We start from the raw sequence: 13,777 nt of genomic DNA on the forward strand, positions 1-13,777 counted from the left end.
CGCCTGGCGCGGAGCACCGCGTCCCGCCAAGGGCACCGGGCTGCGCGTCGCGTCGGGTCCCAGCCAGCCGAGCGGCCACGCGCACGCCCAGGCCCGCCGTCAGGATGGCCGAGCGGTCTAAGGCGCTGCGTTCAGGTCGCAGTCTCCCCTGGAGGCGTGGGTTCGAATCCCACTCCTGACAAGCCAGCCTTTTGGCCCGCCCGACAAACGCACCCGGCCCTAGGGCAGCGCTTTACTGCCTTCCAGTCCGTTCGCGCCTTGCACTCTTGCCGCCTCTCCAAACTGCGGCCCGGACATCCACGCCTCTCAGACGCGGGACCTTCTCAGCCACGGCCGCGGGCCTGGCAGAAACGGCCCGCTACGAACCCTCCGGCCACGGGCTTTCCGGAAAAACGCCCTCCCCGCCAGCTCCTACGCCCCCTCCTACCTGCACCCACACCAGGAAGCCCTTCAGTCCTTCGCAGCACATCTTTCCTCACCTGCTGGCGGCTGCTGCTGCTGGTCTTCCTGCCTGCCTGCCTGCCTGCCTGCCTTCGCCCCTCCCCGCCACGGCCTCTCCCCCGCCCCACCCCGCCCCCACCGCCACACGCAGAACGGCCGCGTGTGGAAAGCCCTCCACGCCTCGCCCGCCCTCCGACTTCTGCCCGGTGAACAGCGGACTCGTTCTCACAGCCTTCCTTCCACTTCCGCCAGCAGCAGCTCTCCCTCTTTCCAACATCCTGTCCTTCCCGCCAGACCCAACGGCCTGCCTGCCCATTCCATTCCCTCCACAGCCACAGCGAGGTGGCCGCCGACAGCGTCCTGACTGCCTTGTGGTGCGTGCCCTCGGTGCTTTTTCGCCTTGGGACCCTGGCCGGACCACACCTGCCTGCCTGCCTGCCTGCCTGCGTCGGAGCCGGGCGGGGGCTGAGAGGAACGTCGCTGCTCAGCCGCAGCGGCCACGCCTCGCCTGCCCTGACTGGGATTCGGGCGCGGGCCAGGCCGGTTCGCCTCCTGGCTTCCTCTGGCGACACCGGCAGTCTCGCGGCTCCGTGGACGGCAGAGAAAGCGCAGGACAGGCCGAGCCCGCCTGCGTCCCTCCATCCATCGGTGCTTCCGACCGCCTCGCGCCCTGGGGTCGCCAGAGTGCCCGGAGCCTCTCATTCAGGTGGCCCGTCGGCCTCCTGCTCAAATGGAGCCCATGCCCACGCGGCGAGCAGTGACCAGGGTCCGGCGGTTGGCGGCGAGCGCCGCTGGGGCAGCGTTGGGCGCCGCTGGGGCAGCGGCGGGCGCCGGCGGCCATCGGTGCATGGGTGGTTCAGTGGTAGAATTCTCGCCTGCCACGCGGGAGGCCCGGGTTCGATTCCCGGCCCATGCAGACGCAGCGTCCCCTTTTCGTGCCCGCAGCCCCAAAGCGGAGCTGGGTTTCCCAGCTGCCACACTCAAGGCACCGGTCCTGCAACAGCTCGCTCACCACCGTACCTTCCCGGCCCCTGTCCTTCCCACGCAGACGCCCCCACCCCACACACACCCGGGAGCCAGGCCTCCAGGACCTGACACCTCGCGGGCTCAGCCACTCTTTCGCCCAGACCCCTTCCTTGTCCTTGTTCTCTTCCTGACCCCGACCCCGCTTGTGTCCCGCTTGTCACCGTAAGGAACACCCCACACTGGCACCCGCACAGCCCAACCTCTTCACCTTTCGCCACGTGTCCAAGCTCTCTGCCTCACTCTGCCCCCACTCCGAAAATTATACTATCTTTGCACAACCAGCAGCAAGCAAGTCGCCACCTCTGGGAGCGATACATCCCAGTTTCCTAGAGAGTCCCAAAAGCGCTCACTTGCACGAGGAGTTCCAAAGAAGTCCACACTATCATCGCAGACCACACTCTAGATTCACGTTTTGACCCTCAACAGAAACACGTTTCCAACACCGGCCCGCTCCTCCACCGCTACTGCCACCAGCGCCATCAGCACGACAAACACCAACCCCTCCCCTGAACCTCGGCTCCCACCAACAGCATCAGCCCTCGGGACAGCACCCCCAGCACCACCACCTCAGCCTCCTGCCTATTCCCACAAACACGCCCCTCCCCCCTCCTATGTCGCCACTTTTCCCCCCGATCCTTTCCAAATCCTACGTTGTCAAGGATCCTGCCCTTGCCTCTGTCCCGTTGCCCTCTTGTTTTCCCCTTCGTCGTCTTCTCCTTTTCGTAGCAGTATGGTTGGTTTAAACATTGTGTTACTTTCTGGTGTACAGCAAAGTGATTCAGTTATATGTCCTTTTCCAGGTTATTTTCCGTTATACGTTATCACGACACATGAATACAGTTCCCTGTGCTGTACGGTAAATCCTTGTTGCTTGTGTGCTTTATGTATAGTATTTCCTCTCTGTTAATCACAGCTCCGGAATTTCCCCTGCCCTACACTTTCCCCTTGGGTAACGAACAGTGTGTTTTCTATGTCTGTGTGTCTGTCTCTCTTTGGCACATACGTTCGTTTGTAGTACGCTTTAGAGTCCCCGTATCTTTGTGCTTCTCTGCCTGACTTACGTCGCTAAGTGTAATATACTCTAGGTCCCTCCTTCTTGGTGCAAATGGCAGTATCTCACTCTTTTGTATGGCTGAGTAATATTCCACAGCAAAGTAATATTGCACAGCAAAGCAGATACTGTTTCCCATGTCTAATAACGTTTCAGATTGCTTTCCATGATAGCTTACTACACGATATTGAATATCATTCCCTGTGTTATACTGGAAATCCTTGTTGCTTATGTCTTTTTTTTTTTTTTTTTTTTTTTGCAGTACGCGGGCCTCTCACTGCTGTGGCCTCTCCCGTTGCGGAGCACAGGCTCCGGACGCGCAGGCTCAGCGGCCATGGCTCACGGGCCCAGCCGCTCCGCGGCATGTGGGATCTTCCCGGACCGGGGCACGAACCCGTGTCCCCTGCATCGGCAGGCGGACTCTCAACCACTGCGCCACCAGGGAAGCCCCCTGCTTATGTCTTTTATATGAAGTACGGTGTATCTGTTCATCGCAGCTCCTAATTTATGTCTCCACCCCTCCCTTTCTCCTCGGGTAACCATCAGTGTGTTTTGTCTGTCTGGGAGTCTGTTTCTCTTTTGCACATACATTCTTTTCTATTACGTTTTAGATTCCACGTATCTTTGTGCTTCTCTGTCAGACTTACTTCACCAAGTGTAATAATCTCTAGGACCATCCTTATTGTGGCAAATGGCAATATTTCATTTTCTGAAATGGCTGAGTAATACTCCACAGTACATATATACCACATCTTTTTCTCTCAGCCGACTGCTGATGGGCACATGGGTTTTTTCTGTGTCTTGGCTGTGGCACGTAGCGCAGCTACAAACACGGGGGTGCGGGGATCTCTCCAAACAACAGTTTTTCTCTTTGGCGGCTGTGTACCCACGACGGGGATTGCTGGATCATCTGATGGCTCAGTTCCTCCTATTTATTTATTTATATATTTATTTATTTACTTACTTACTTTTAAGGACTAGTACTTGTGGTTTAGGAAGAAGAGTTGATTAACCACATTGAGTTAGTTTCAGGTGTACAGCAAAGGGGATACTGTTTTCCATGTCTAATGTTGTGTCAGATTGATTTCCAGTATAGGTTATTGCAGGATATTGAATATCATTCCCTGTGTTATTCTGTAAATCCTTGCTGCTTATCTCCTTTATATGAAGTACGGTGTATCGGTTCATCGAGCTCCTAATTTATCCCTCCACCCCTCCTTTTTCCCTCGGGTAACCATCACTGTGTTTTCCAGGTCTGTGAGCCTGTTTCTGTTTCGCACATAGATTCAGCGGTAGTACCTTTGAGATTCCACGTATCTTTGTGTTTCTCTGTCGGACATACTTCACGAAGCGTAATATTCTCGGGGAGCAGTCTTGTGGCAGCAAATGGCAATAGTTCATTCTTTTTTATTGATGGCTGAGTGATAGCTCGTACTACATAGATACGACCTCTTCTTGTACTGGCCACCCGTTGACGGGCACTTGGGTTTTTTCCACGTCTTGGCTAGTGCAAATAGTGCCGCTGTGAACATGGAGGTGCCTGGGCCTTTCTGAACTCTTGTTTAGTCATTTCTGGCTACGCACCCAGGAGTGGGATTGCTGGATCAGACGGGACCTCTCCCTTGGCCTCTTTCAACCTCAACCCCTCCTCCCCCGACCCCCGCCACCACACACACCTGAGGCTGGATGGTTTCTCCCGATGAGAGGTGATGTGTGTCTCTGGGGCAGTAGAATGCCCCCACCCGATTCGGACCCCGCCTAGCCCCTGTGGCGCTCTCCGTTTCTGTTGTTCTCTTGCCCGCCTCCTACCCACCGCCCCCAGTAACAACCCATTGCTTGGCCTGACCACCTTGCCGCACAGCACACCAGTCTGGGGCGCTCACCCGCCACCCCACCGCGAAGGGGTCCTCTCCCACCATCTTCCACGCCCCACAGCCCGTTCACACACCCCGCCCTTCCCCCCAGCCTGGAGGCTCGGACCCCTCTCCCGGCCACCTGCCCCTTGTATCCCAGGCCCGACTGTCAAATGTCCTGCCCGGAAGTCTCACTTCTGCCAGCGCTCCTCAGACTCACTCCTACTCCAGGCCCACCCCGCCCCCTGATCTGACCCACCCGCACACACGTGCCGGGCCAGGTGCCCCCACCACACCAAGCTTCTGCTGAGCCCCTGCCTGAGCGGCCAGCCGCTCTCCCGGGCCAGGTCCCTGCCAGCCCAACACCTCCCGCTCCTGCCCGCGCTCCAGCCAGACACCCCAGGTCCTTCCTCGCACCTCCCAGCACGCGGCCCACCGCCGCCCTCTCTCCATGGGCTCGTTCTGCTCCGTTCCCTAGCCCGCGTGGGGTGGCCACCGACCACGGCCACAAACACCTTCATCCCACACTGTCAGCCACCCCCAAGGCACCGGCAAGGGCGTTCAGGAAACCTGCTGCGGTGTTGCGAAGCACCCGTCTGCCCACCGGTGCTCCTTTCCACAGGGGATCCGGCGCTGTCAGAAGGCACCGCGTGTGACAGCGCCGTCGGTGCCGCCGCCGCTGTCGCCGTGGGGGAGAAGCAGTGCTGCTGGAGAGTCCAAACACAGGCGGGGGCGTTTGCTCGTGGACACAGCCTCGGCGGGGAGAGGCGCCGCCCCGGCCATTCGTGTTTGGGGCTGAGGCAAGCGTGTGAAAACGAAGACACGGGACGTCGAAGGCCTCGAGTGGGCGCGCGCCAGTGCGGCCAAAAGGTCTGGCCGGGCAGGGAGGGTGGAGGTTGCCTGGCAGGGCTTGGGCTGCAGGTGCAGGGCACCGGGCGGTTGTTGTCGGGCAGGGCGCGACGCCGAGGCCGCGGAGCAAGCGTGGCCTAAAAGTGGGATGTGGACGGTGTGAGGTAGAGAGGAAGAAGAAAGGCTTCCCTGACCGGGAATCGAACCCGGGCCGCGGCGGTGAGAGCGCCGAATCCTAACCACTAGACCACCAGGGAGCGTCGGGCTCTACCACGGCTCCTGCTCGACCCATAGCAGCCGCTCGGCGCCACCTTGGCGCCAAGACCCGGCCTTTCCAAGTGCAGCCACACGCCGCCCCTGGCAATCCACGTGTCCTCCCGTCCTTCCTGCTCGCAGCACCCTCAGAACACTGCGCGCCTGCTTCTCGCACACACAAGAAGAGCCGCTAGGGCCACCGAGCTCCCTGCTCCCAGCTCTCCCTCACGGGTCCCCGGCCGGCCGGCCGCCCGCGCAGCGCGGCAAAAGGTCAGCCCGCTGCGTTGGCCGGGAATCGAACCCGGGTCAACTGCTTGGAAGGCAGCTATGCTCACCACTATACCACCAACGCTGCACAGCCCGGGCCGCCCCGAGACGCCGGCACCGGGCTCGCCCGAGCGCACTCTCGTCGCCGCTTCCTCCTCCCCCTCCCCCTCCTCCTCCTCCTCCTCCGACTCCTTCTCTTCCGACTCCTCCTCCTTCTCTTCCTCCTCCTGCTCCCCTTTCTCTTCCTCGTCCTCCTCCTCCTCCTCAGCCGCCGCCGCCGCCGCTTGGAGCAGCCCTGCCCCGACGCCACGCCGGCCGGCAGCTCTGTGACGTCACAGACGCCACCAAGGCCCCCCGGCGCCCCACCCGCGCCAGCCCCACGAAGCTGCCCTAGACCACCCGCCCGATCGCCTCAGGGTGGCGCTCTCGCTGCCTTGCCGCTCCAGGTCCCTCGGCTCCACGCCGCGGCGCGCCCCCGCCCACGGCGCACGCATCTTCCAGCACCCGGCTCGCCAAAGCCCTTCTCCACCCGGCGCCTGGCCAGGCCACTTCCCGCACCGACAGGGGACGGCACTCATCCGCCTCCCACCCGTCCCGGCAGCTGGGCACCTATGCAGCTGTGCATAGCTGCGCAGCCTTGCGTCGCGACGCAAGAGCCCACGGAGACAGCCACTTTGGGCGGGCCGCAACGTCATCGAGAGCTTGTGGTGTCCAGAGGAGGCCGTCGCTCGGCCGTGGCGACCGAGTGCCCGGCGACGAGGAAGGGCTGGAGGGCTGGAGGGCTGGAGGGCTGGAGGGCTGGAGGGGGTCGAGGGTGGGCAGGCTGGGCACGCGCTGGGGCCCTGCGCCTCGCTGGAGGACGGAGAACACAGGGCGGAGAAGCAGGGTCCTTGGGAGATAGGCGGCGGGACAGAGAGCGGCGCCAGCCACCAAAAGGGGGCGTGTTGCCTCCCCGTCGGGGAATCGAACCCCGGTCTCCCGCGTGACAGGCGGGGATACTCACCACTATACTAACGAGGACGGCGGCCACCGCCCCCGCGCCCGGACGCTCTCGGGCTGCCGGCCGACGCCTCCCCCTGTCCTCCGGACCCCTGCCCACCACGGGCGCCCGGCACGTGCCCGACCCGACCCAACGCCACACCAACCGCGTCCTCCAAAGCAGCGGCCCCCGACCCGACAGGGACCCGGACCCGAGTGGCGCTGAAAGCTCCCAGTGCGCGCTGCCTATTGCCTCCGACGCGGGGATCGCGCCGGGACGAGGGGGCCTGAGACCGAAAGCAAGGCTGCGAGGAGGGGGTGGGCGCGCGCCTGGCCGTGGCCGGCGAGGAGAGGCGCGGGTGGGGGCCGGCGGCAGGGGCTGGCAAGACGCGGCCCGGCTCCGTCCGGGGCCAGGGCTGGGCGAGGGCGCCAGCGCGGCGGAGCCAGGCGCGTCGTCTGGCCTTGCTCCCCGTCGGCCGCCGCGCGCCCGCTCCATCGCTCACCCACTCGGCCGCGCGCCTGGCGCGGAGCACCGCGTCCCGCCAAGGGCACCGGGCTGCGCGTCGCGTCGGGTCCCAGCCAGCCGAGCGGCCACGCGCACGCCCAGGCCCGCCGTCAGGATGGCCGAGCGGTCTAAGGCGCTGCGTTCAGGTCGCAGTCTCCCCTGGAGGCGTGGGTTCGAATCCCACTCCTGACAAGCCAGCCTTTTGGCCCGCCCGACAAACGCACCCGGCCCTAGGGCAGCGCTTTACTGCCTTCCAGTCCGTTCGCGCCTTGCACTCTTGCCGCCTCTCCAAACTGCGGCCCGGACATCCACGCCTCTCAGACGCGGGACCTTCTCAGCCACGGCCGCGGGCCTGGCAGAAACGGCCCGCTACGAACCCTCCGGCCACGGGCTTTCCGGAAAAACGCCCTCCCCGCCAGCTCCTACGCCCCCTCCTACCTGCACCCACACCAGGAAGCCCTTCAGTCCTTCGCAGCACATCTTTCCTCACCTGCTGGCGGCTGCTGCTGCTGGTCTTCCTGCCTGCCTGCCTGCCTGCCTGCCTTCGCCCCTCCCCGCCACGGCCTCTCCCCCGCCCCACCCCGCCCCCACCGCCACACGCAGAACGGCCGCGTGTGGAAAGCCCTCCACGCCTCGCCCGCCCTCCGACTTCTGCCCGGTGAACAGCGGACTCGTTCTCACAGCCTTCCTTCCACTTCCGCCAGCAGCAGCTCTCCCTCTTTCCAACATCCTGTCCTTCCCGCCAGACCCAACGGCCTGCCTGCCCATTCCATTCCCTCCACAGCCACAGCGAGGTGGCCGCCGACAGCGTCCTGACTGCCTTGTGGTGCGTGCCCTCGGTGCTTTTTCGCCTTGGGACCCTGGCCGGACCACACCTGCCTGCCTGCCTGCCTGCCTGCGTCGGAGCCGGGCGGGGGCTGAGAGGAACGTCGCTGCTCAGCCGCAGCGGCCACGCCTCGCCTGCCCTGACTGGGATTCGGGCGCGGGCCAGGCCGGTTCGCCTCCTGGCTTCCTCTGGCGACACCGGCAGTCTCGCGGCTCCGTGGACGGCAGAGAAAGCGCAGGACAGGCCGAGCCCGCCTGCGTCCCTCCATCCATCGGTGCTTCCGACCGCCTCGCGCCCTGGGGTCGCCAGAGTGCCCGGAGCCTCTCATTCAGGTGGCCCGTCGGCCTCCTGCTCAAATGGAGCCCATGCCCACGCGGCGAGCAGTGACCAGGGTCCGGCGGTTGGCGGCGAGCGCCGCTGGGGCAGCGTTGGGCGCCGCTGGGGCAGCGGCGGGCGCCGGCGGCCATCGGTGCATGGGTGGTTCAGTGGTAGAATTCTCGCCTGCCACGCGGGAGGCCCGGGTTCGATTCCCGGCCCATGCAGACGCAGCGTCCCCTTTTGGTGCCCGCAGCCCCAAAGCGGAGCTGGGTTTCCCAGCTGCCACACTCAAGGCACCGGTCCTGCAACAGCTCGCTCACCACCGTACCTTCCCGGCCCCTGTCCTTCCCACGCAGACGCCCCCACCCCACACACACCCGGGAGCCAGGCCTCCAGGACCTGACACCTCGCGGGCTCAGCCACTCTTTCGCCCAGACCCCTTCCTTGTCCTTGTTCTCTTCCTGACCCCGACCCCGCTTGTGTCCCGCTTGTCACCGTAAGGAACACCCCACACTGGCACCCGCACAGCCCAACCTCTTCACCTTTCGCCACGTGTCCAAGCTCTCTGCCTCACTCTGCCCCCACTCCGAAAATTATACTATCTTTGCACAACCAGCAGCAAGCAAGTCGCCACCTCTGGGAGCGATACATCCCAGTTTCCTAGAGAGTCCCAAAAGCGCTCACTTGCACGAGGAGTTCCAAAGAAGTCCACACTATCATCGCAGACCACACTCTAGATTCACGTTTTGACCCTCAACAGAAACACGTTTCCAACACCGGCCCGCTCCTCCACCGCTACTGCCACCAGCGCCATCAGCACGACAAACACCAACCCCTCCCCTGAACCTCTGCTCCCACCAACAGCATCAGCCCTCGGGACAGCACCCCCAGCACCACCACCTCAGCCTCCTGCCTATTCCCACAAACACGCCCCTCCCCCCTCCTATGTCGCCACTTTTCCCCCCGATCCTTTCCAAATCCTACGTTGTCAAGGATCCTGCCCTTGCCTCTGTCCCGTTGCCCTCTTGTTTTCCCCTTCGTCGTCTTCTCCTTTTCGTAGCAGTATGGTTGGTTTAAACATTGTGTTACTTTCTGGTGTACAGCAAAGTGATTCAGTTATATGTCCTTTTCCAGGTTATTTTCCGTTATACGTTATCACGACACATGAATACAGTTCCCTGTGCTGTACGGTAAATCCTTGTTGCTTGTGTGCTTTATGTATAGTATTTCCTCTCTGTTAATCACAGCTCCGGAATTTCCCCTGCCCTACACTTTCCCCTTGGGTAACGAACAGTGTGTTTTCTATGTCTGTGTGTCTGTCTCTCTTTGGCACATACGTTCGTTTGTAGTACGCTTTAGAGTCCCCGTATCTTTGTGCTTCTCTGCCTGACTTACGTCGCTAAGTGTAATATACTCTAGGTCCCTCCTTCTTGGTGCAAATGGCAGTATCTCACTCTTTTGTATGGCTGAGTAATATTCCACAGCAAAGTAATATTGCACAGCAAAGCAGATACTGTTTCCCATGTCTAATAACGTTTCAGATTGCTTTCCATGATAGCTTACTACACGATATTGAATATCATTCCCTGTGTTATACTGGAAATCCTTGTTGCTTATGTCTTTTTTTTTTTTTTTTTTTTTTGCAGTACGCGGGCCTCTCACTGCTGTGGCCTCTCCCGTTGCGGAGCACAGGCTCCGGACGCGCAGGCTCAGCGGCCATGGCTCACGGGCCCAGCCGCTCCGCGGCATGTGGGATCTTCCCGGACCGGGGCACGAACCCGTGTCCCCTGCATCGGCAGGCGGACTCTCAACCACTGCGCCACCAGGGAAGCCCCCTGCTTATGTCTTTTATATGAAGTACGGTGTATCTGTTCATCGCAGCTCCTAATTTATGTCTCCACCCCTCCCTTTCTCCTCGGGTAACCATCAGTGTGTTTTGTCTGTCTGGGAGTCTGTTTCTCTTTTGCACATACATTCTTTTCTATTACGTTTTAGATTCCACGTATCTTTGTGCTTCTCTGTCAGACTTACTTCACCAAGTGTAATAATCTCTAGGACCATCCTTATTGTGGCAAATGGCAATATTTCATTTTCTGAAATGGCTGAGTAATACTCCACAGTACATATATACCACATCTTTTTCTCTCAGCCGACTGCTGATGGGCACATGGGTTTTTTCTGTGTCTTGGCTGTGGCACGTAGCGCAGCTACAAACACGGGGGTGCGGGGATCTCTCCAAACAACAGTTTTTCTCTTTGGCGGCTGTGTACCCACGACGGGGATTGCTGGATCATCTGATGGCTCAGTTCCTCCTATTTATTTATTTATATATTTATTTATTTACTTACTTACTTTTAAGGACTAGTACTTGTGGTTTAGGAAGAAGAGTTGATTAACCACATTGAGTTAGTTTCAGGTGTACAGCAAAGGGGATACTGTTTTCCATGTCTAATGTTGTGTCAGATTGATTTCCAGTATAGGTTATTGCAGGATATTGAATATCATTCCCTGTGTTATTCTGTAAATCCTTGCTGCTTATCTCCTTTATATGAAGTACGGTGTATCGGTTCATCGAGCTCCTAATTTATCCCTCCACCCCTCCTTTTTCCCTCGGGTAACCATCACTGTGTTTTCCAGGTCTGTGAGCCTGTTTCTGTTTCGCACATAGATTCAGCGGTAGTACCTTTGAGATTCCACGTATCTTTGTGTTTCTCTGTCGGACATACTTCACGAAGCATAATATTCTCGGGGAGCAGTCTTGTGGCAGCAAATGGCAATAGTTCATTCTTTTTTATTGATGGCTGAGTGATAGCTCGTACTACATAGATACGACCTCTTCTTGTACTGGCCACCCGTTGACGGGCACTTGGGTTTTTTCCACGTCTTGGCTAGTGCAAATAGTGCCGCTGTGAACATGGAGGTGCTTGGGCCTTTCTGAACTCTTGTTTAGTCATTTCTGGCTACGCACCCAGGAGTGGGATTGCTGGATCAGACGGGACCTCTCCCTTGGCCTCTTTCAACCTCAACCCCTCCTCCCCCGACCCCCGCCACCACACACACCTGAGGCTGGATGGTTTCTCCCGATGAGAGGTGATGTGTGTCTCTGGGGCAGTAGAATGCCCCCACCCGATTCGGACCCCGCCTAGCCCCTGTGGCGCTCTCCGTTTCTGTTGTTCTCTTGCCCGCCTCCTACCCACCGCCCCCAGTAACAACCCATTGCTTGGCCTGACCACCTTGCCGCACAGCACACCAGTCTGGGGCGCTCACCCGCCACCCCACCGCGAAGGGGTCCTCTCCCACCATCTTCCACGCCCCACAGCCCGTTCACACACCCCGCCCTTCCCCCCAGCCTGGAGGCTCGGACCCCTCTCCCGGCCACCTGCCCCTTGTATCCCAGGCCCGACTGTCAAATGTCCTGCCCGGAAGTCTCACTTCTGCCAGCGCTCCTCAGACTCACTCCTACTCCAGGCCCACCCCGCCCCCTGATCTGACCCACCCGCACACACGTGCCGGGCCAGGTGCCCCCACCACACCAAGCTTCTGCTGAGCCCCTGCCTGAGCGGCCAGCCGCTCTCCCGGGCCAGGTCCCTGCCAGCCCAACACCTCCCGCTCCTGCCCGCGCTCCAGCCAGACACCCCAGGTCCTTCCTCGCACCTCCCAGCACGCGGCCCACCGCCGCCCTCTCTCCATGGGCTCGTTCTGCTCCGTTCCCTAGCCCGCGTGGGGTGGCCACCGACCACGGCCACAAACACCTTCATCCCACACTGTCAGCCACCCCCAAGGCACCGGCAAGGGCGTTCAGGAAACCTGCTGCGGTGTTGCGAAGCACCCGTCTGCCCACCGGTGCTCCTTTCCACAGGGGATCCGGCGCTGTCAGAAGGCACCGCGTGTGACAGCGCCGTCGGTGCCGCCGCCGCTGTCGCCGTGGGGGAGAAGCAGTGCTGCTGGAGAGTCCAAACACAGGCGGGGGCGTTTGCTCGTGGACACAGCCTCGGCGGGGAGAGGCGCCGCCCCGGCCATTCGTGTTTGGGGCTGAGGCAAGCGTGTGAAAACGAAGACACGGGACGTCGAAGGCCTCGAGTGGGCGCGCGCCAGTGCGGCCAAAAGGTCTGGCCGGGCAGGGAGGGTGGAGGTTGCCTGGCAGGGCTTGGGCTGCAGGTGCAGGGCACCGGGCGGTTGTTGTCGGGCAGGGCGCGACGCCGAGGCCGCGGAGCAAGCGTGGCCTAAAAGTGGGATGTGGACGGTGTGAGGTAGAGAGGAAGAAGAAAGGCTTCCCTGACCGGGAATCGAACCCGGGCCGCGGCGGTGAGAGCGCCGAATCCTAACCACTAGACCACCAGGGAGCGTCGGGCTCTACCACGGCTCCTGCTCGACCCATAGCAGCCGCTCGGCGCCACCTTGGCGCCAAGACCCGGCCTTTCCAAGTGCAGCCACACGCCGCCCCTGGCAATCCACGTGTCCTCCCGTCCTTCCTGCTCGCAGCACCCTCAGAACACTGCGCGCCTGCTTCTCGCACACACAAGAAGAGCCGCTAGGGCCACCGAGCTCCCTGCTCCCAGCTCTCCCTCACGGGTCCCCGGCCGGCCGGCCGCCCGCGCAGCGCGGCAAAAGGTCAGCCCGCTGCGTTGGCCGGGAATCGAACCCGGGTCAACTGCTTGGAAGGCAGCTATGCTCACCACTATACCACCAACGCTGCACAGCCCGGGCCGCCCCGAGACGCCGGCACCGGGCTCGCCCGAGCGCACTCTCGTCGCCGCTTCCTCCTCCCCCTCCCCCTCCTCCTCCTCCTCCTCCGACTCCTTCTCTTCCGACTCCTCCTCCTTCTCTTCCTCCTCCTGCTCCCCTTTCTCTTCCTCGTCCTCCTCCTCCTCCTCAGCCGCCGCCGCCGCCGCTTGGAGCAGCCCTGCCCCGACGCCACGCCGGCCGGCAGCTCTGTGACGTCACAGACGCCACCAAGGCCCCCCGGCGCCCCACCCGCGCCAGCCCCACGAAGCTGCCCTAGACCACCCGCCCGATCGCCTCAGGGTGGCGCTCTCGCTGCCTTGCCGCTCCAGGTCCCTCGGCTCCACGCCGCGGCGCGCCCCCGCCCACGGCGCACGCATCTTCCAGCACCCGGCTCGCCAAAGCCCTTCTCCACCCGGCGCCTGGCCAGGCCACTTCCCGCACCGACAGGGGACGGCACTCATCCGCCTCCCACCCGTCCCGGCAGCTGGGCACCTATGCAGCTGTGCATAGCTGCGCAGCCTTGCGTCGCGACGCAAGAGCCCACGGAGACAGCCACTTTGGGCGGGCCGCAACGTCATCGAGAGCTTGTGGTGTCCAGAGGAGGCCGTCGCTCGGCCGTGGCGACCGAGTGCCCGGCGACGAGGAAGGGCTGGAGGGCTGGAGGGCTGGAGGGCTGGAGGGCT

General features: G+C 61.7%; 9 non-coding genes across 9 annotated transcripts; 4 read left to right on the top strand and 5 right to left on the bottom strand.

Moving 5' to 3' along the window:
- The first annotated feature begins 98 nt into the window (after positions 1-98).
- TRNAL-CAG (transfer RNA leucine (anticodon CAG)) lies at positions 99-181 on the top strand. Its single transcript has one exon. It is a non-coding gene; the product is annotated as a tRNA-Leu (tRNA).
- Positions 182-1,286: 1,105 nt separating this feature from the next.
- On the top strand, positions 1,287-1,357 carry TRNAG-GCC (transfer RNA glycine (anticodon GCC)). Its single transcript has one exon. It is a non-coding gene; the product is annotated as a tRNA-Gly (tRNA).
- Positions 1,358-5,405: 4,048 nt separating this feature from the next.
- Positions 5,406-5,477, bottom strand: TRNAE-CUC (transfer RNA glutamic acid (anticodon CUC)). The gene has a single exon. It is a non-coding gene; the product is annotated as a tRNA-Glu (tRNA).
- Positions 5,478-5,755: 278 nt separating this feature from the next.
- Positions 5,756-5,827, bottom strand: TRNAG-UCC (transfer RNA glycine (anticodon UCC)). Its single transcript has one exon. It is a non-coding gene; the product is annotated as a tRNA-Gly (tRNA).
- An 863-nt stretch (positions 5,828-6,690) lies between these two features.
- Positions 6,691-6,762, bottom strand: TRNAD-GUC (transfer RNA aspartic acid (anticodon GUC)). Its single transcript has one exon. It is a non-coding gene; the product is annotated as a tRNA-Asp (tRNA).
- A 572-nt stretch (positions 6,763-7,334) lies between these two features.
- TRNAL-CAG (transfer RNA leucine (anticodon CAG)) lies at positions 7,335-7,417 on the top strand. The gene has a single exon. It is a non-coding gene; the product is annotated as a tRNA-Leu (tRNA).
- A 1,105-nt stretch (positions 7,418-8,522) lies between these two features.
- TRNAG-GCC (transfer RNA glycine (anticodon GCC)) lies at positions 8,523-8,593 on the top strand. The gene has a single exon. It is a non-coding gene; the product is annotated as a tRNA-Gly (tRNA).
- Positions 8,594-12,640: 4,047 nt separating this feature from the next.
- Positions 12,641-12,712, bottom strand: TRNAE-CUC (transfer RNA glutamic acid (anticodon CUC)). The gene has a single exon. It is a non-coding gene; the product is annotated as a tRNA-Glu (tRNA).
- Positions 12,713-12,990: 278 nt separating this feature from the next.
- Positions 12,991-13,062, bottom strand: TRNAG-UCC (transfer RNA glycine (anticodon UCC)). The gene has a single exon. It is a non-coding gene; the product is annotated as a tRNA-Gly (tRNA).
- Between the last annotated feature and the right edge of the window lie 715 nt (positions 13,063-13,777).

The sequence above is a fragment of the Delphinus delphis genome, unplaced genomic scaffold, assembly GCF_949987515.2.
Source record: "Delphinus delphis unplaced genomic scaffold, mDelDel1.2 scaffold_465, whole genome shotgun sequence".
Classification (NCBI taxonomy): domain Eukaryota; kingdom Metazoa; phylum Chordata; class Mammalia; order Artiodactyla; family Delphinidae; genus Delphinus; species Delphinus delphis.